Here is a 22,104-nt window from a genome sequence, read left to right on the forward strand (position 1 = left end):
TGAAGGAGATACTTTGCGATTTACAGATTTCTTTTTCTCCTCAAGTCCGCTAATTTTTGCATTCATTTGTGGATCTTGTCTGCAACAGTTATTACTGTGGTATTTGCCTAATAGTGATTTTCTGTTTTGCCCTTTCTTTCTACATTTATTTCTTGGAATTCTTTTGTAATGAAAATCTGTGTCATTACCCTCCCGCCACCCCTGCCCCGTGTTTATTAATTTGTATCTGTATGGACTTGGATATTCTATTTTGTGGGTCAAAATCCAATTATCATTATTTTGTTTATTCAAATTGTTCTACCTTTGACGTTTAGGAACTCCTTTGAGTTGGCTCCTGAATTCTTTCAACAAGTCTCCGTCTTTTTTGAACTCTTTCTGACACCACAAAATGTTAACAGGCGTATCTTATATTTTTCCCGCCCCAGGCTTGGAACCAGTAACCACTTCTCCAAGGAGCCCTTGATCCTTTTATTGGAGAATCGTGTTTAAAAACCAACATCTTCTCATGTAGGTGTGTGTATTGCCATTTTGGTGTCATTGCTTCTAGGCCCTTTTAGTAGATAGGGCTAGGAAATTATGTATACTAACTGATGCACATATCTATGTATATTTGTTTGCTTATGTACATTAAAAGTAAGTGTACACTGATAATTCTGATTCTAATCTAACACCACAGGATTCGTTTCAGTTTTTCCTTATTTATGACATCTTTCTTCAATAGAAACGTGGCTCTTATTATATACAACGTATTTACTTATTTTTAAAATATCTAGTACAGTTGACCCTTGAACAGCTCTGAGGTTGGGGCAGTGACTCTCCTCACAGTTGAAAGTTGGCATATAACTTTACAGCTGTCCCTCTGTATCCATGGTTCTGTATCCGTGGATCATATAGTACTGTAGTACGTATCTAGTAAAAAAAAAAACAAAAAACCCACATATAAGTGGACAGGCACATTTCACACCCATGTTGTTCAAAGGTCAGCTGTTGACACACACAAGTAGTTTTAGAGTGCTAATCCTAACCCCCCGGAGAGACACGTTTATTAAGTATATTGCACTATGTTCAGTTCTTTTTTTTCTTCAGCTTTATAAGTATCAATCAAAAGTTCTTTTTCTTTCCCACTCCATTGTGATTGTTACTCATTTATAATAGAGTTAGGTTCATTTGTTAGTGTTTGTGCTCCGTTGGATTCTCTCCACATTGTGGCTGGGTTTAATGGTTTATTTGGGGTGTGTGTGAAGGGTATATGAAACATTAATATGGTTCTAAGAGTCACAGCTATGTAAAAAGATAAACAGAAGATAAACACTCCTCCCTCATTCCTGCTGCCCCGTTCTCATTTCTGTCATCTTTCTGTCACTTCCTCATCTACCCATTGTTAGTAACCAGTCTCTTTATTTTCTGGTTTAACCTTTTTGTATTTCTTTTGCACAAATAGATACACATATATTTTCTTTTCTTTCTTACATGAAGGATAACATATGTAACTTCTCCCTTCCACTTTAATGTGTTTAATAGTATGCCCTGGTAATCGCTCTATGCCTGTTTACAGAGAGCTTCCCCCGCCTTTTTTTTTAACAGAGGTATACCACTTTGTGTGTGTAGATGTAGCACAGTTTATCCAGCCACTTTGCTGTGTATGGACATTTAGGTTTCTGAGTAATTTTGCAATTACAAATGATGCAATGAGTAATTTTGATGTGTATGTATTTTTGTGTCATTGGAAGTATCTTCCGGGTAGTCTCCTAGAAGTAGGATTAATGGGCTATCTTTACTGTATGATTTCTTTTATACATGATAAAGTATGTTTTTAACAGTATTTGTTTTCTTATCAAGGATGTGGTTTTAACACATTTGCTTGCATATCTACATTTTATTGATGATTCTTTGATAATAACTTTGGGACACTATAGTGTCCTAAATGGACTTAAAGTGTTTATAGTGATTATACTCATTTTGCTATATTTTTATTTTGTGTGTGTGTGGGGGGAATGGGTCATGCAAGTGATTTATAAGAGCTTTCCATAAATCGGAATAATTTCCAATTTTATAAAATACAGATACCTCATTATTAGATTTATTTTTCTCCTCCATAAGAAATAGCTTTTCAAGGATGCTAATCTTTTTCTGTGTATCCTTTTGGTGAGTGGCCTATAGGCTTTCGATTAAATGCCTGTTAAATGAATTCCTCAACTACAATAAATATTTATGTTTTTATGTTTAATCCATTGGTCGATATTGTCAAGTTTTTACATTTTAAAATGCTTTTTCAGTTATTTAAATTTCATTTTAAAGGAACATCATTTAGGATATGAAGAAGTTTTTGCAGTTCCGTTAATAACAATGAGTCATAAAGAATATTTTTGATCACTTACTTTGTGTCAAGCATTTTCTATATACTTTATGTGGATTATTTAATAAAGCAATCCAGCGAGGTAGGCACTCTTTTTCAATCCCTTTCCCCCATTTTAGAGATAAGGAAACTAACTCAGATTAAGCAATGTTTTAAGCCAGACAACTATTAAGTGGTGGAATTGAGGTTAAAAACCCAGGCAGTCTTGCTCCAGAATCATCAGTCTTCACACTTTTTTTTTTTAATGTTTAAATTGCCCTCAAAACAGGAGCACATAACTAGTAAGGAAATGTGTGATCTGTATATCTGTATAGTCTTGCTTATTCGCAATGAGGTCACCTTTTAAAAAATATGAGTTGGAAAACTGCTTTGTTTCTTATACTTTACACATTAAGAGAATTCATTTTGACTTGGTGGAATGGAGGTGAAGTTTCAGTGATTTGGCCATGTGCATAAAAGAAAGGAATGTGCAGATGGAGATTAGTAAAAGTAGAAATAGTGTAACAGTATTTCATTGAAAAACTCATTTTTATGTAAACTTAGACATTATTATATATAATACACAGATATGTAATACACTGTTCTGTTCTATAATAGTATAGAATAGTATGTTCATAATACAGAGGCCTCATAGTGACTCTCTTTACCCCTAGTGTCAGTGTCGGGGTTTTTTTGCCTTGAAGTATTTTGTATAAAAATATAGCTAGTTAAATATTTCCTGTTACAACGGTTTCTTTCGTGTGTGTGTGTGTGTGTGTGTCAGAGAGAGATCTTTCTGATTTCTCTCTCTGTGTGTGTACATGTACATATATTGTTATTGTTAACAGTTTTTAACCTACTCTGACAATGTCCTATAACTGTCAGGTTTAGTCTAGGTTTATTGTAATTATTGTGACTTACTCTGCTGTTTTGGGCATTCTGTTTACCCTGCTTGTTTATTGCCTCCTGTGTCCCAACCCTACATCGCCCTTTAATACTGTTCAGATTAAGTGCTTTCTGTTTTTCTGTTCTCTCCATTGAATTGGAAATTATATACTTAGCTATATTTTAATTTTTGACACTTTCCTATAAAAATGTGCATTTTTATTATAGCTACCTTCTTTCCAGACAGTGTTGTGATCACTTTAGTGTTTGTGGTACTTTGGTTCCATTTTTTTTTTTGAACAGTTTTACTGAGGAATAGTTTGTATGTCATAACATCCTTCTTTTGGTTTTCTTTTTTTTAAATTGAAGTATAGTTGATGTATAATATTATATAAGCTGCAGGTGTACAAGATCGTGATTCACAATTTTTAAAGGTTATCCTACACTTGTATTCTAAAACATTGGCTATATTCCCTGTTGTACAATATATCCTTGTAGCTATTTTTATACATAATGATTTGTACCTCTTAATCTGCCACCCTTGTATTGCTCCTCGCTACTTCCTTCTCCCCACAGGTAACCACTAATTTGTTCTCAATATCCGTTGAGTCTGCTGCTGCTTTATATTTACTAGTTTGTTGTATTTTTAAGATTCCGCATACAAGTGATATCATTACAGTGTTTATCTTTTTCTGTCTGATTTATTTCACATAGCACAATACCCTTGAAGTCCATCCATGTTGTTGCAAATGGCAAAATTGCATTCTTTTTTATGGCTGAGTAGTATTCCTTTGCATGTATGTGTGTATATACATACACACACACCACATCTTTACCCATTCACCTGTTGATGGACACTTAAGTTGCTTCCATATCTTGGCAATTGTACATAATGCTGCTGTGAACATTGGGGTGCATGTATTTTTCAAGTTAGTGTTTTTGTTTTTTTCAGATATATACCCAGGAGTGAAACTGCTGAGTCATATGGTAGTTCTATTTTTAGTTTTTTGAGAAACCATACTGTTTTCCACAGTGGCTGCACTAATTTACATCCCACCAACGGTGTGGGAAGGTTTCCTTTTCTCCACATCTTCACCATCATTTGTTATTTGTGTTCTTTTTGATGATAGCCATTCTGACATGTTAGGTGATATCTCATGGTTTTGATTTGCGTTTCCTGATGATTAGTGATGTTGAGCATCTTTTCATGTGCCTGTATAACATCCGTTTTTAAGTGTGCAATTTGATGGGTTTTAGAAGATTTCAGGTTGTGCCACTAACTCACTAAACCCAGTTTTAGAACATTTCCATCATGCTAAAAAGATCCCTTTTTTCCCATTTATAGTCAGTTCCCATTCATATCCTCAGCCTCAGGTAACCACTAATTTGCTTTCTCTGTACAGATTTACCTTTTCTAGACAGTTAATTTAAATGGAATCATGCGTATATAGTCTTTAGCATCTATCTTTCAATTAGCGTAAGGTTTTTGAGCTACATCCACGTTTTATTATGCAACAATAGTTTGTTCTTTCTTATTGCTGCATAGTATTCTGTTGTATGGATATACCACATTTATTCATTCATAGTTGATGAACTCTTGGATTGTTCATTTCTCTGGCTGTTGTGAATAACATTGCTATGAACATTCATATGCAAGTTTTTGTGTGGAAGTGTTTTTATTTCTTTTGAGTAGATACCTATGAGTGGAATTGCTGGGTCAGATGGTGAATTTAAGCTTAACTTATTTGAGAGGTTACAGTTAAATATTTTGCTCAATTTTCAGTCGGGTTCTTATTGAGTTGTAAGAGTTCTTTGCATTTTCTAAATATAAATCCTTTATTGGATACATGATTTACAAATATTTTCTCTAAGTCTGTGACTTTTTGATTTTTTAGTGGTATCTTTTAATGCACAGAAGTCTTTGGTTTTGATGAAGTCCAGTTTTTTTGGGGATAATTTTTTTCTTTTAAGGATTGTACTTTTTAGCATCTAAGAATTCTTTGCCTAACCCCAAACCACAAGAATTTTTCTCCTATGTTTTCTTATAGAAGTTTTATAGTTTTAGCTCTTAGAATTAGGGCTATGATCCATTTTGAGTTAATTTTTGTGTATGGTGTGAGGCAAGGGTCTAAATTCAATTAGATACCCAATTGTCCCAGAACCATTTGTTGAAAAGACTGTCCTTTTTTCCAGTGAATTATTTTGACACCCTTTTTGAAAAGCAGTTGATTATGAAGTTGTTTCTTTGTATATTCTCCATTGTGTTTTATCTATTTGTTTATCTTTATATCAGTACCAAATGGTCTTGATTTACTGTGGCTTTGTGGTAAGCTGTTAAGTTCTCCAGCTTTTACTCTCTTTTTAAAATGTTTTTGGCTGTTTGGGGCTCTTTGCATTTCCATGTTAACTTTAGGTTCATCTTATCTACTACTGTGTAAATGTTACTGGGATTTTTATAGGGATTTATTGAATCTATAGATGAGTTTGTGGGAGAATTACCATGTTAATATTGAGTCTTTTAATCCAGGAATATGGAATGTTTCTTCACTTATTTGGATCCTCATTAATTCTCTCAGGAATGTTTTGTAGTTTTCAGATTACAAGTCTTAAACTTCTTTTGTTAAATTTATTCCTAAGCATATCATTATTTTTGAAGCTATTGTAAAGAGAACTGTTTCCTTAATGTCATTTTTAAATTGTTCACTGCTAGTATATAGAAATATAATTGACTTTTGTATGTTGTCTTTGTATCTTGAAACCTTCCTGAACTCAATTATTAGTTTTTGTCATGTGTGTGTTGGTGTTTCTTAGGATTTGCTCCACACAGGATCATGTTATCTGTGAATGAAGAGAGTTTTACTTCTTTCTTTTCAATCTGTATTCTTTTTTTTTTCTGCTTTATAACAAATTTAATCAGTTATACATATACGTATGTTCCCATATCCCCTCCCTTTTGCGTCTCCCTCCCACCCCCCCATCCCACCCCTCCAGGCGGTCACAAAGCACCAAGCTGATCTCCCTGTGCTATGCGGCTGCTTCCCACTAGCTATCTACCTTACGTTTGGTAGTGTATATATGTCCATGCCGCTCTTTCGCTTTGTCACAGCTTACCCTTCCCCCTCCCCATGTCCTCAAGTCCATTCTCTAGTAGGTCTGTGTCTTTATTCCTGTCTTACCCCTATGTTCTTCATGACATTTTTTTTTCTTAAATTCCATATATATGTGTCAGCATACAGTATTTGTCTTTCTCTTTCTGACTTACTTCACTCTGTATGACAGACTCTAGGTCCATCCACCTCATTACAAATATCTCAATTTCGTTTCTTTTTATGGCTGAGTAATATTCCATTGTATATATGTGCCACATCTTCTTTATCCATTCATCCAATGATGGACACTTAGGTTGTTTCCAGCTCCGGGCTATTGTAAATAGGGCTGCTATGAACATTTCGGTACATGACTCTTTTTGAATTATGGTTTTCTCAGGATATATGCCCAGTAGTGGGATTGCTAGGTCATATGGTAGTTCTATTTGTAGTTTTTTAAGGAACCTCCATACCGTTATCCATAGTGGCTGTACCAATTCACATTCCCACCAGCAGTGCAAGAGTGTTCCCATTTTTCCACACCCTCTCCAGCATTTATTGTTTCTAGATTTTTTGATGATGGCCATTCTGACTGGTGTGAGATGATATCTCATTGTAGTTTTGATTTGCATTTCTCTAATGAGTAAAGATGTTGAGCATTCTTTCATGTGTTTGTTGGCTGTCTGTATATCTTCTGTGGAGAAATGTCTGTTTAGGTCTTCTGCCCATTTTTGGATTGGGTTGTTTGTTTTTTTGTTATTGAGCTGCATGAGCTGCTTATAAATTTTGGAGATTAATCCTTTGTCAGTTGCTTCATTTGCAAATATTTTCTCCCATTCTGAGGGTTGTCTTTTGTCTTGTTCATGGTTTCCTTTGCTGTGCAAAAGCTTTTAAGTTTCATTAGGTCCCATGTGTTTATTTTTGTCTTTATTTCCATTTCTCTAGGAGGTGGGTCAAAAAGGATCTTGCTGTGATTTATGTCATAAAGTGTTCTGCCTATGTTTTCCTCTAAGAGTCTGATAGTGTCTGGCCTTACATTTAGGTCTTTAGCCCATTTTGAGCTTATTTTTGTGTATGGTGTTAGGGAGTGATCTAATCTCATACTTTTACATGTCTCTGTCCAGTTTTCCCAGCACCACTTATTGAAGAGACTGTCCTTTCTCCACTGTACATTCCTGCCTCCTTTATCAAAGATAAGGTGACCATATGTGCGTGGGTTTATCTCTGAGCTTTCTATCCTATTCCATTGATCTATCTTTCTGTTTTTGTGCCAGTACCATACTGTCTTGATTACTGTAGCTTTGTAGTATAGTCTGAAGTCAGGGAGCCTGATTCCTCCAGCTCCATTTTTCGTTCTCAAGATTGCTTTGGCTATTCGTGGTCTTTTGTGTTTCCATACAAATCGTGAAATTTTTTGTTCTAGTTCTGTGAAAAATGCCAGTGGTAGTTTGATAGGGATTGCATTGAATCTGTAGATTGCTTTGGGTAGTAGAGTCATTTTCACAATGTTGATTCTTCCAATCCAAGAACATGGTACATCTCTCCATCTATTTGTATCATCTTTAATTTCTTTCATCAGTGTCTTATAATTTTCTGCATACAGGTCTTTTGTCTCCTTAGGTAGGTTTATTCCTAGATATTTTATTCTTTTTGTTGCAGTGGTAAATGGGAGTGTTTTCTTGATTTCACTTTCAGATTTTTCATCATTAGTATATAGGAATGCCAGAGATTTCTGTGCATTAATTTTGTATCCTGCTACTTTACCAAATTCATTGATTAGCTCTAGTAGTTTTTCGGTAGCATCTTTAGGATTCTCTATGTATAGTATCATGTCATCTGCAAACAGTGACAGCTTTACTTCTTCTTTTCCGATTTGGATTCCTTTTATTTCCTTTTCTTCTCTGATTGCTGTGGCTAAAACTTCCAAAACTATGTTGAATAAGAGTGGTGAGAGTGGGCAGCCTTGTTTTGTTCCTGATCTTAGTGGAAATGGTTTCAGTTTTTCACCATTGAGGACGATGCTGGCTGTGGGTTTGTCATATATGGCCTTTATTATGTTGAGGAAAGTTCCCTCTATGCCTACTTTCTGCAGGGTTTTTATCATAAATGGGTGTTGAATTTTGTCGAAAGCTTTCTCTGCATCTATTGAGATGATCATATGGTTTTTCTCCTTCAATTTGTTAATATGGTGTATCACGTTGATTGATTTGCATATATTGAAGAATCCTTGCATTCCTGGAATAAACCCCACTTGATCATGGTGTATGATCCTTTTAATGTGGTGTTGGATTCTGTTTGCTAGTATTTTATTGAGGATTTTTGCATCTATGTTCATCAGTGATATTGGCCTGTAGTTTTCTTTCTTTGTGACATCCTTGTCTGGTTTTGGTATCAAGGTGATGGTGGCCTCATAGAATGAGTTTGGGAGTGTTCCTCCCTCTGCTATATTTTGGAAAAGTTTGAGAAGGATAGGTGTTAGCTCTTCTCAAAATGCTTGATAGAATTCGCCTGTGAAGCCATCTGGTCCTGGACTTTTGTTTGTTGGAAGATTTTTTATCACAGTTTCAATTTCAGTGCTTGTGATTGGTCTGTTCATATTTTCTATTTCTTCCTGATTCAGTCTTGGCAGGTTGTGCATTTCTAAGAATTTGTCCATTTCTTCCAGGTTGTCCATTTTATTGGCATAGAGTTGCTTGTAGTAATCTCTCATGATCTTTTGTATTTCTGCAGTGTCAGTTGTTACTTCTTTTTCATTTCTAATTCTATTGATTTGAGTTTTCTCCCTTTTTTTCTTGATGAGTCTGGCTAATGGTTTATCAATTTTGTTTATCTTCTCAAAGAACGAGCTTTTAGTTTTATTCATCTTTGCTATCGTTTCCTTCATTTCTTTTTCATTTATTTCTGATCTGATTTTTATGATTTCTTTCCTTCTGCTAACTTTGGGATGTTTTTGTTCTTCTTTCTCTAATTGCTTTAGGTGCAAGGTTAGGTTGTTTATTCGAGATGTTTCCTGTTTCTTAAGGTGGGATTGTATTGCTATAAACTTCCCTCTTAGAACTGCTTTTGCTGCATCCCGTAGGTTTTGGGTCGTCGTGTTTCCATTGTCATTTGTTTCTAGGTATTTTTAAAGTTCCTCTTTGATTTCTTCAGTGATCACTTCGTTATTAAGTAGTGTATTGTTTAGCCTCCATGTGTTTGTATTTTTTACTGATCTTTTCCTGTAATTGATATCTAGTCTCAAAGCATTGTGGTCGGAAAAGATACTTGATACAATTTCAATTTTCTTAAATTTACCAAGGCTTGATTTGTGACCCAAGATATGATCTATCCTAGAGAATGTTCCATGAGCACTTGAGAAAAATGTGTATTCTGTTGTTTTTGGATGGAATGTCCTATAAATATCAATTAAGTCCGTCTTGTTTAATGTATCATTTAAGGCTTGTGTTTCCTTATTTATTTTCATTTTGGATGATCTGTCCATTGGTGAAAGTGGGGTGTTAAAGTCCCCTACTATGATTGTGTTAGTGTCGATTTCTCCTTTTATGGCTCTTAGTATTTGCCTTATGTATTGAGGTGCTCCTATGTTTGGTGCATAAATATTTACAATTGTTATATCTTCTTCTTGGATCGATCCCTTGATCATTATGTAGTGTCCTTCTTTGTCTCTTCTAGTAGTCTTTATTTTAAAGTCTATTTTGTCTGATATGAGAATTCCTACTCCAGCTTTCTTTTGGTTTCCATTTGCATGGAATATCTTTTTCCATCCCCTTACTTTCAGTCTGTATGTGTCTCTAGGTCTGAAGTGGGTCTCTTGTAGACAGCATATATATGGGTCTTGTTTTTGTATCCATTCAGCCAATCTGTGTCTTTTGGTGGGAACATTTAGTCCATTTACATTTAAGGTAATTATTGATATGTATGTTCCTATTCCCATTTTCTTAATTGTTTTGGGTTCGTTATTGTAGGTCTTTTCCTTCTGCTGTGTTTCTTGCCTAGAGAAGTTCCTTTAGCATTTGTTGTAAAGCTGGTTTGGTGGTGCTGAACTCTCTCAGCTTTTGCTTGTCTGTAAACGTTTTAATTTCTCCATCAAATCTGAATGAGATCCTTGCTGGGTAGAGTCATCTTGGTTGCAGGTTTTTCTCCTTCATCACTTTAATTATGTCCTGCCACTCCCTTCTGGCTTGTAGAGTTTCTGCTGAGAGATCAGCTGTTATCCTGATGGGGATTCCCTTGTGTGTTATTTGTTGTTTTTCCCTTGCTGCTTTTAATATGATTTCTTTGTGTTTAATTTTTGACAGTTTGATTAATATGTGTCTTGGTGTATTTCTCCTTGGATTTATTCTGTATGGGACTCTCTGTGCCTCCTGGACTTGATTAACTATTTCCTTTCCCATATTGGGGAAATTTTCAACTATAATCTCTTCAAATATTTTCTCAGTCCCTTTCTTTTTCTCTTCTTCTTCTGGAACCCCTATAATTCGAATGTTGGTGCGTTTAATGTTGTCCCAGAGGTCTCTGAGACTGTCCTCTGTTCTTTTCATTCTTTTTTCTTTATTTTGCTCTGCATCAGTTATTTCCACTCTTTTATCTTCCACCTCACTTATCCATTCTTCTGCCTCAGTTATTCTGCTATTGATCCCATCTAGAGTATTTTTCATTTCATTTATTGTGTTTTTAATCGATGCTTGATTCATCTTTAGTTCTTCTAGGTCCTTGTTAACTGTTTCTTGCATTTTGTCTATTCTATTTCCAAGATTTTGGATCTTGGAAATAGAATCTTGGATCATCTTTACCATCATTATTGTGAATTCTTTTTCAGGTAGACTGCCTATTACCTCTTCATTTGTTAGGTCTGGTGGGTTTTTATCTTGCTCCTTCTCCTGCTGTGTGTTTTTCTGTCTTCTCATTTTGCTTATGTTACTGTGTTTGGGGTCTCCTTTTTGCAGGCTGCAGGTTCGTAGTTCCCGTTGTTTTTGGTGTCTGTCCCCAGTGGCTAAGGTTGGTTTAGTGGGTTGTGTAGGCTTCCTGGTGGAGGGGACTAGTGCCTGTGTTCTGGTGGATGAGGCTGGTTCTTGTCTTTCTGGTGGGCAGGTCCACGTCTGGTGGTGTGTTTTGGGGTGTCTGCGGACTTTTTATGATTTTAGGCAGCCTCTCTGCTAATGGGTGGCGTTGTGTTCCTGTCTTGCTAGTTGTTTGGCATAGGGTGTCCAGCACTGTAGCTTGCTGGTCGTTGAGTGAAGCTGGGTGTTGGTGTTGAGATGGAGATCTCTGGAAGATTTTCGCCGTTTGATATTATGTGGAGCTGGGAGGTCTCTTGTGGACCAGTGTCCTGAAGTTGGCTCTCCCACCTCAGAGGCACAGCACTGACTCCTGGCTCCTCAATTTGGGATGATTTGTTGTCTATTCATGTATTCCACAGATGCAGGGTACATCAAGTTGATTGTGGAGCTTTAATCCACTGCTTCTGAGGCTGCTGGGAGAGATTTCCCTTTCTCTTCTTTGTTCTCACAGCTCCCGGGTCTCAGCTTTGGATTTGGCCCCGCCTCTGCGTGTAGGTCGCCGGAGGGCGTCTGTTCTTCGCTCAGACAGGACAGGGTTAAAGGAGCAGCCTCTTCGGGGACTCTGGCTCACTCAGGCCGGGGTGGGGGGAGGGAGGGGCACGGGGTGCGGGGCGAGCCTGCAGCGGCAGAGGCCGGCGTGACGTTGCACCAGCCCGAGGCGCACCGTGTGTTCTCCCAGGGAAGCCTTCCCTGGATCCCGGGACCCCGGGAATGACGGGCTGCACAGGCTCCCGGAAGGGCGGTGTGGACAGTGACCTGCGCTCGCACACAGGCCTCTTGGAGGCGGCAGCAGCAGCCCCAGCGTCCCACGCCCGTCTCTGGGGTCCGCGCCTTTAGCCCGGCTCGCGCCCGTCTCTGGAGCCCCTTTAAGCAGCGCTCTTAATCCCCTATCCTCGCGCACCAGGAAACCAAGAGGGAAGAAAAAGTCTCTTGCCTCTTCGGCTGCTCCACAGTTTTCCCGGACTCCTTCCCGGCTAGCTGTGGCGCATTAGCCCCCTTCAGGCTGAGTTCTCGCCGCCAGCCCCAGTCCTCTCCCTGCGCTCTGACCGAAGCCCGAGCCTCAGCTTCCAGCGCCGCCCGCCCCAGCAGGCGAGCAGACAAGCCTCTCGGGCTGGTGAGTGCCGGTCGGCACCGATCCTCTGTGCGGGAATCTCTCCGCTTTGCCCTACCCAGGTACGTGGGGAGTTTCTTGCCTTTTGGGAGGTCTGAGGTCTTCTGCCAGCGTTCAGTAGGTGTTCTGTAGGAGTTATTCCACGTGTAGCTGTATTTCTAGTGTATCTGTGTGTATTCTTTTTCTTAACTACTTGCACTAGGTTGTATCTCTAGTACAGTATTGAATAGAAGTGGTAAGAATGGACATCCTTGTGTTGTTTCTGATTGGGGAGAAGATATTCAGTTTTTCACCATTAAGTGTGATAGGTGTTGCATAGATTCATTTTATTAGGTTGAGGAAGTTTTCTTTTATTCTTGGGTTTGTTGGAGTTTTCTATCATGAATGGGGCTGGATTTTCTCAAATGTTTATTTCTGCATCTATTGAGATAATCCTGTGATTTTGTTCTTTATTAATGCAGTGTGTTACATTAGTTGATTTTCTGATGTTAAGCCAACCCTTCATTCCTGGGCTAAATCCCACTTTATATAATCCTTTTGTTGTATATTGTATAATCCTGTGTTGTATATAATCCTTTTTATATGTTATTGAATTTGGTTTGCTGATATGTTATGGCAGATATTCATGAGGGATGTTGGTCTGTAGTCCTCTATTCTTGTATAATGTCTTTGTCTGGCTTTTGTATCAGGATAATACTGTTCTCATAGGATGAGATGGGAAGTGTTTTTCCTCTGAATAAGACTGTGAAGGATTTGTATTATTTCTTCTTCAAATGTTTGATAGAATTTGCCAGTGAAACCATCCAGCCTGGGCTTTTCTTTGTGGGAAGATTTGTAATTACTACTCAGTTTCTTGTGATAAGTCTGTTTAGATTTTCTATTTCTTCTTGAGCCCATTTTGGTAACTGGCTTTGTAAGAATTTGTCCATTTCATGTAAGTTGTCTCATTTTTTGGCATAATGTTGCTCATAGCATTCCCTTATAACCCATTTAATTTCTGTAGGGTTGGTAATGATGTCTCCCCTTTCATTTCTGACTTTGCTAATTTGTGTCTTCTTATTGTTTTGGTCAGTCTAGCCAAAGACCTGTCAATTTTGTTGATCTTTTCAAGGAAACTTTTTTTTTTATTTCATTGGTTTTTCTCTGCTTTTCTTGTTTACTATTTTATTGATTTTGATTCCAGTCTTTATTCTTTCCATCCTTCTCCTTGCTTTAGGCTTAGTTTGGTCTTCCTTTTCTGTTTTTTTAAGGTATTAACTTAAGGTATTGATTTGAGATTATTCTCCTCTAATATAGGCATTTAAAGATATAAATTAACCTCTAAGTACTCTTTTAGATGTATCCAGTGACTTTTGATCTGTGATGTTTTCATTTTCCTTTATTTCAAAATATTGAGACATTTCTCAAGATGTCTAGTTTGAGCCATGATTTATTTAAATATGTATTGTTTAATTTTCAAATACTTGAGTATTTTCCAAGTTTCTATCTATTATTGATTCCACTTTAATATTGTTGTGTCTGGAGAATACTTAGTATGTCTTTAGTCTTTTAAAATTCATTAAGACTTTTTTATGGATAACATATGTTCTCTCCTGTGTGTTATTGAAAAGTCTGTATTCTCTTGTTGGATGGAGTATTCTATACATGCCAGCTTCATTGATATTGCTGTCTTTTGTATCCTTGCTGATTTTCTGTCTACTTATTTTACTCATTATTGAGAGTGGGGTATTGAGGACTCAAACAATTGTTGAGTTGTCATATCTTTTATTTTTGGTAGTTTTTGCTCCATGTATTTTTTTTTGGGGGGGGGGCTCTGTTGTTAGGTGTGTATATATTTGTCATTGTTATATCTTCCTGATTAATTGATACTGTTATTATTACAAGATGTCCTATTTTTCTCTAGTAACATTTTTATCTTAAAGTCTATGGCTGTTTTGTTTGATACTATTATGACTACTCCAGCTCTTATGACTGCATTTACATAGTGTTCCTTTTAGATTCAACCTATTTGTATCTTTGAATTTAACAGTTGTGTATTATAGATATCATATAGTTGAACCTTGTTTTTAAAAAGTCCATTCTGACAGTCTACATAGTGATTGGAGTGTTTATTCATATAGATATGGTTCATTTACATCTGCCATATTGCTGTTTTTTATATGTCTCATGTCTTTTTTGTTCCTCTGTTTTTCCTTGGATTGCCTTCTTGGTGTCAAATAAATATTTTTTAGTATAACCTTTTAATTCCTTTGATTTTTTTTTAAACTATTTCTTAGTGGTTGCTCTAGTTGTTGCTCTAGTGGTTACAGTATGCATTTTAACATCACAATCTATTGGACTTGAATCTGGAGTTGAAAAGTACAGTAACCTAAGTGAAGAACCAGTGAACTCAAAGATGAATCAATAGAAATTATACAATCTGAAAAACAGTCTCCTTATGGGACTCCCATTATGCATGTGTTGATATGATTGGCTATGGCTATATCCCATAGGTCTCTCATACTTAATTCAGTTTTCTTCTTTTTCTTTTTGTTTTTCAGATTGTATAATTTTTGTCTTTGAGTTCACTGATTATTCTTTTAGCCAGTTATCAAATCTTGTTTGTCTTTGAGTTCACTGATTATTCTTTTAGCCAGTTTTCAAATCTGCTGTTGAGTCTCTCTAATGAATTTTTCATCTTAAGTATTGTACTTTTCAACTCCAGAATTTCCACTTGGACATATTTAGAATGGCTGCTTTGAACCCTTTGCTAAATCCAACTTTTGGACCCCTATATAAATAGTTTCTATTTACTGCCTTTTTTTCAAGTGTATGGGCCACACTTTCCTGTTTAAACCTGGACATTTCGAGTAGTACATTGTTAACAACTCTGGATTCTGATCCTCTCCTGCTTGGGGTGGTTGTTGGGTTTTGTTTGTTTGTCTCTGTCACTTGCCTAGAATAGTTACGTGGACTCTGTTTCTTCCATAGTGTATAGCCTCTGATGTCTCTCTCTCTATATATATTTTTTTAATTCTGTTTTTATTTTTAAGCCTGTCCTCTTATGCACTGCCCTTGGATCATTACATCTTAGTGGCCAGCTGCTGATTGGTCAGAGGTTATACTGAAACATCTTGGGCCAATAAGACCTCTACCATGTGTCAGTGCACCTGTGTGTGGTTTAGAGGACACATTCAAGATTCATGCAATTTACAGATCTTTCCAAGTTTTTATTTTAACTTCATTCAGGCTTTCTGTTTCTTCCATGTGTGCTTGTGTGTGTATGCGTGCATGTGTGTGTAGATAGCTAAGGTGTCTAATCAGCATGTACACAGATAACCTAACATGCCCACGATCTTTAAAACTGTGAGTGTTTCAAGGCTCATGGTTATCTCCCTAGATCCTCCTGTGGAATTTCCAGTCAGTCTTCTGGTCTCTCTTGGTTGGCCCAACTGGTTTACAACCTCAGGTCAGCTGTGATGTGGGACTTTCCCTTTTTTTTGGCAAAGCTCCTGGGCATTGGGGTTTTCCATGTTGCTACAAATATAGTCAGCTCTCTTCTGCATAAATGCCTCTGGTTTTCATAAGTTGTCCCACCTTGTTAGAACTGTTGCTCCAGAGGAGCTGGGGTGAAAGAGGGTGGGTAAAATGTTACACTGCTATCATTCTTACCCAAGGTTCAGTGGTTTTCTTGAATACAAACTTCTCAATTTGTTTTATGCCTTTGGTCAATTTTCAGAGTACTGAAATAATTGTTTTTGACAATGTTGTCCAATTTTATCTTTGTGGGGAACATGTTAGCAAAGGTCTTCACTTTGCCATTCCTCTCAATTATGTGTTAAACAATTTTTTTAAAACATGTAAAATTCTTTAATGTCTACTCATGAATTTCCCATTTCTAGTGCTCTTCATTACTTTTTGTATGTTTGGGTCTCCATCTGATTTTATTTTCCTCCAGTCTGTAGAACTTCCTTTAGCAATTATTTTAGAACTGGTGTGATAGACCAAGTTCTGTCAATTTTTGTCTGAAAAAGTGTTACTTTGCCTTCACTTTTGAAAGATATTTTTGCTGGGTATAGAATCCTATGTATATTGGGTTTTTTTTCCTTTAGCACTTTGAAGATGTTTTCATTTTATGATGTTGTCTTATCGTTGTTCTTCCAAATGTGATGTATCTTTTTCCTCTGGTGATTTAATTATGATGTGCATAAGTGTGATTTTCTTTGTGTTTAGTCTTGTTGGGGTTTGTTGAACATCTTGGATCTGTGGATTTAGGGTTTTCATCAAATTTGGAAATATTTTGGCCATTACTTCTTTAAATATTGCTTGGTCCCTAACCCTCTCTCCTCCTTTTGGAACAAACACCAATTACACTTATAATACACAACTTTTATTGTGCCATAAGGTCACTGAGGCTCTCTTCATCTTTGTTCAATCCATTTTCTCTCTGTGTTTCATGTTAGGTAGTTTTTATTGATATGTTTTTAAGTTCACTGATTTTTTTTTCTGCAACGTCTTATTTGCTTTTCATCATATCCAGTAAGTTTTTTGTTTCAGATATTGTCTTTTTTTACCCCTATAATTTCCATTTGGTTCTTTTATTATATATAAAAATCTTTCATTTCCCTCTCCATTATGTTAATAATTTCCTTTAAATCATTAAGCATATTTGCAATAACTGTTGTAAAGTTCTTGTCTGCTAATTCTACCATTTCTATAACTCCTACAGCATATTTGTAGTTCTACTGACTGATTTTCCTTCTGATTAGGGTCATAATTTGCTGCTTATTCTCATGTTTAGTAATTTTTTATTTGATGCCAGAAATTATTAATCTTTTTATTTTGAAATCTAGATTTATAGAAAAGTTTCAAAGATAATTGAGCAGGTTCTCATACATCCCTCACCCATTTTCAGTTTCCCCTAATGCTAACATGTTATATTACCAAGGTATGTTTGTCAAAACTAAGAAATTAGCACAATGCAATACTATTAACTGAACTACAGACTTTATTTGAATTTCACCAGTTCTTCCATCAGTGTCATTTTTTTTTTTCCAGGATACATTCTAGGATACTACATTGCATTTAGTGGTCATGTCTTCTAGCCTCATCCTATCTGTGACAATTTCTCAGTTTCTTTATTTTCATGACCTTGATACTTTGAGAGAGAAAGCCACAGTGATGATAGGATGCACCTCATTTGTTTCTCTCTGTTCCTAGTGCCTAAGAACACTTGTGTCATGTATTTTGTGCAGTTTTTTCAGCTGTTTATGGTAGAAGGGCAAATTCTGTACCAGTTTACTCCTTCCAGACTAGAGTCAGAAGTCATTGGTAGGACCTCTTTATGTTAAGTTCCTTGACTGGAATTTCTCAGTTAATCTCATTGCTTGCAGTTCCTCAGAGCTCTCCCCTTGCAAGGGCTAGCTTATGGTTACACATTCCCAGGGGACACTCCACCCCAACCCACCCCACCTAGAACTCTGGCAGATAGAAACAAGTTTTCTTGCTGTTTTATTTTGATGGTGGGAAAATGCATCTTGGTCTGCCCTTTCACTCTGGCTTAGCTCTTCATGGCCAGTCTCAGTTCTAACACTCCTTCATTGATCCCAAAGACTTGCCTCCTATTTCCTGAGCTTTCAAAATATAAACCTCTGGGTTAGTTCCCAGGACAGCTCCAACCTGATGCTAATGGTTTTAGCTTTCTGTTAACTTTTTTGCATACTAGGTTCTATATTTCAGAAGATATTTATCATATTTTATCTAGCATTTCTAGAGATTTTATAGCAGGAAGGCTGACAGAGTATATTGTCTATAGTATTTCTGAGCATTTTCTCTGTGTAAAGTGCTGTTCTATGCCCTAAAAAAAAAGGCCATATATTGGCTTCATGGACTAATGTGGTTTATCTTATTTGGGAAGTCAGGTCAAGTGTGTGCATCAAAGGAGAACACCAGAAGTGCTATAAGAGATGTGCATTGGGGGTTCAAACAGAGTCATCTGTCCTTTTTGGGGTAAGAGAATTGGCAACTACTTCATGTTAGAGGAAGTACTTTAGGTAGGGTAGAAATCAATAGATGTACAGGATGGAAAGAATCCTGGTATTTTTATTGGGGGTAGAGCTAGTAAAATTAAAACCTACACAGGGTTTTATTTATGCTATATTCAAGTTATAAGAGCCCTGAGTCTATTAATTAGTAAACATGTATTTTTGGAAACTATTTTTTGGGGATCCAAGATTTTTTTGCCAATGCACATTTGGGGTCCTGGAAGCTAAATTGAAGGTAAGAGTGGGATGTCAGTGATGATTTGGTGATGAATCCTGTTTGCAAGCGGGGAATGGTATAATCTGGTGAAAATTGTAGTGAAGACAAAATTTTTGTGCATTAGAGCAGGCTTTGATATTCTAGGATATATAAAGCAGTATTTAGGCTAGATCCACCTGTGGTCACAAAGGCTAAAAGAGTAAGTTTAATTTTCTAAAGTTATTGAAAATCTTTCAAGGGGCACTTGTTAGGAGATAATTGAGGTGTAACTAAGGAACAGCACTCAGACCCTCTTCAGAAAAGTGAAGTTTGCAAATGCTTGTCAGAACTTAAATGTGTTTTAGGATGTGGGTCTGGTGTCTTTATACTTAAGACTTGTGTGTTGCCGTTGAATATTCCAATGTGATCTCTAGTGGGTCTTTTAATAAGAGACTAGCTCTCGATGGCTATGTGAGTGTTAGAACTATGCAAGAATCTGAAGAATTAAGAAAATTTTTTTGAAATTTGTTGATTTCTGAAAAGCAAAGAGATAAGTAGTAATAATTATACCTAGAATTGATTAAAGGGAAGAAAACACAAAAAGCAAATCTATTGATTTTAAAACTGTAAAATACTTTTGAAAAATTACTTTTTATGTTACAATGTAATCAACTAATTAGGGTGTGAGATGGGAAATTCCATGATATTTAATATCAGATGTATTAGGGAACATTCCCTCATGACAGTGAGTCCCAGGAACACTGAAGGATTTGAGAGTTCTGAGGGTTTAGCCTGGACCACACCATGGAAAGACTGAGTGTTTCACTATTATTATTCTTCACACCCTACATCTTTGTGATTTTTCACCTAGCCTCAGCAAACTTTGGGGCTATTTGGAAAACGACTGACCAGAGAGAATTTGTGACTCACGAAGCCTAAATGTATGGCGGCCGCGGGCTGGAACTGGCTGCCTGCAGTGGGAATACCCATCCTCCCGGATTGGACTGGGGTTGAAGAAGCTATCAGTCAGTTGATGTCTTCTCAGGAACCAGTGCTTGACTCATTACCCATGCAGCGTTCTCTTGCTTTGGAAATTGAAAATGGCAGATTTCTGTATCCTAATAGTGGTGAATACAGCTGTTTTTGTTGTTCATTTTAGCAAAGTAACGACTTCTGCAAAAAGATGAACTAGGATTAAAAGAAATTAGATGTGTGTATTTGGTATGCAATATTTTTGTATTACAAATAGCTACATTCTAACCCACATTAACCCCATGATATGTGAATTTTGCCAACTCCTGCTGCGTCTTTTAAATCAAATCCAGTAAATCACTGTGAATGTTCTAATTTCTAAACAAACTAGTCTTCCAGTAGAGGTACTTTAACACTGTACTGCAAATTAGACAACCTAAGATAAATGGACCATCTTTGTTAATTATGTAGTTTAATTGATCAAAACTACCAGATAGGGTTTTATTTATAGCAGTTTTGCTTAGTATCAAATTCTATACTATTAAATAGCTTGTGAGTCATATATGTGAGGTTAAGATATATGCTATTATTTAGCCTCTGTTAACCTTATTAAGTACCCTTTTTTGGTCTAGTTCATGTCACAATATGAAATTGCTTTTAATTGAGATGACCAACTTCCATTAGATTGTTCAACCCCCATTGTATACATGAACACAAAGCACTTTTCATTTTTGCTCTATTGATCGAGCAGCAATTTGCTGAACTATATTCAGAACCTGGTGGAGGAAGATGGGAGATTTCTCTAAATGTTCTTTTTGCTGGTGGTTTTTCTCTCTGGCAAACCCCACTGTTTGCATGTAACTAATTTTGCACGCCAGTAGGTAGCAGTGGTGAGCAGAGGCACCAACAGAAAGCTGCCAGTCAGCGGTTATAAATTATTATTCATTTCTGTTATAGGTGGGGTGTGCAGTCAGTTACAGTAATAATTACCAGGACTAGAGGGTTTCCTAGGCAACCAATTTCCCCCCTCATTCATGCTGTTGCTGAGAGAGTGCCTGTAAAGCATGACATTGCTGTATTCTGAGGTTTGTTGCCCCCCTGCTGCTCCAGGTTTGAGGTTAGTTACAGCACCATAAGGTGCTCTCAAGCATAGAGAACTCAGGCTGGGCTGAAAAAACAGACTGGCAAGAGGGCCTCTCCTCCACTGTTTCACTTTTAAGCAACAGGGCTCTAAAAATGCAAATTCCACAACCTGCCTGATAACATTGTTAAGATCTCTGTAAGTTGTAGAACGTTTTATTTTCTATTTATTTTGGAGATAGCGGGCAATTTCTTTTCTTTCTTTTTTTTTTTTTTTTTTTTTTTGTGTGTGTGTGTGTGTGTGGTACGTGGGCCTCTCACTGTTGTGGCCTCTCCCGTTGCGGAGCACAGGCTCCGGACGCACAGGCCCAGCCGCTCTGCGGCATGTGGGATCTTCCCGGACCGGGGCACGAACCCGTGTCAGACTCCCAACCACTGCGCCACCAGGGAAGCCCGGGCAATTTCATTTTTAAGTTTTGTTATTTAATAAAAATGTGCAGAAACAGACCTGAAACCAGACCTTTCCTTAGGATTTGAGTCAAATAAATCAATGGGGATCTGTCATAGCTAATCATGGATGTGTTTGTTGTTTATTCAGTTTTATGAAAATGGTTCATAAAGAGGACAGGAACACATTCTTCCTGCAGGAGGAGGATTAGTCTTTTTTGTGGTAGGAAAATAATAGAAACCACATCTGTTATCCGGAATCTCTACATGAATCATATCCTACATTTTGGGGCTCTCTAAAATCTTTCATTTTAATGAACTTATATCAAGTGTTTTGCAGTGATAAAAAGTAGTATTTGTTTGTGTCTGCTATGAAAAAAGATACGGGATTCATGTTTCAGTCTTTCATGGAGATGTGAAATGTTTACCCATTTACAAGGCAGAAGTCACAAACCCAGACATGATGCATCCAGATCTCATTCTCTGCTAGATGATTACAAAAGTGTTGGGGATGTCACTTGTGTACTTATTACCTTGTGTTTTCAGTGAGATGTAAGCTCTCTTCCACTCTGTGTGCATGGAGGGTTGGGGGCCGACACAGAGCCGCTTGTGACCGATGGTTTCGTGCATAGTACGTGAACCATGGCCCGGCTCCTGGGTTTCTGGGCCTTCTTACACTCTGTATAGGCTCCTGCTTTCTGAGAAACAGAACCTGAAGGGGCCGTTTTCTGGCCCCATCGCAGACCTCCCCTGCTGTGGTCAGCTACTCGCCCTCCAGTAACTGGCGTACCGCCGCCCCTGCTTCCCCTTACAGGGATCTAACATTGCCTGCCCGCCTTAAGCCCCTGTGCAAGATGGTGGTGAACCTCCAGTCAGGTACAGAAGCAGTGAGCAGGGGTGTACACTGGC

The sequence above is a fragment of the Mesoplodon bidens genome (genome assembly GCF_964165515.1).
Source record: "Mesoplodon bidens genome assembly, chromosome: 18".
Taxonomy (NCBI): Eukaryota; Metazoa; Chordata; class Mammalia; order Artiodactyla; family Ziphiidae; genus Mesoplodon; species Mesoplodon bidens.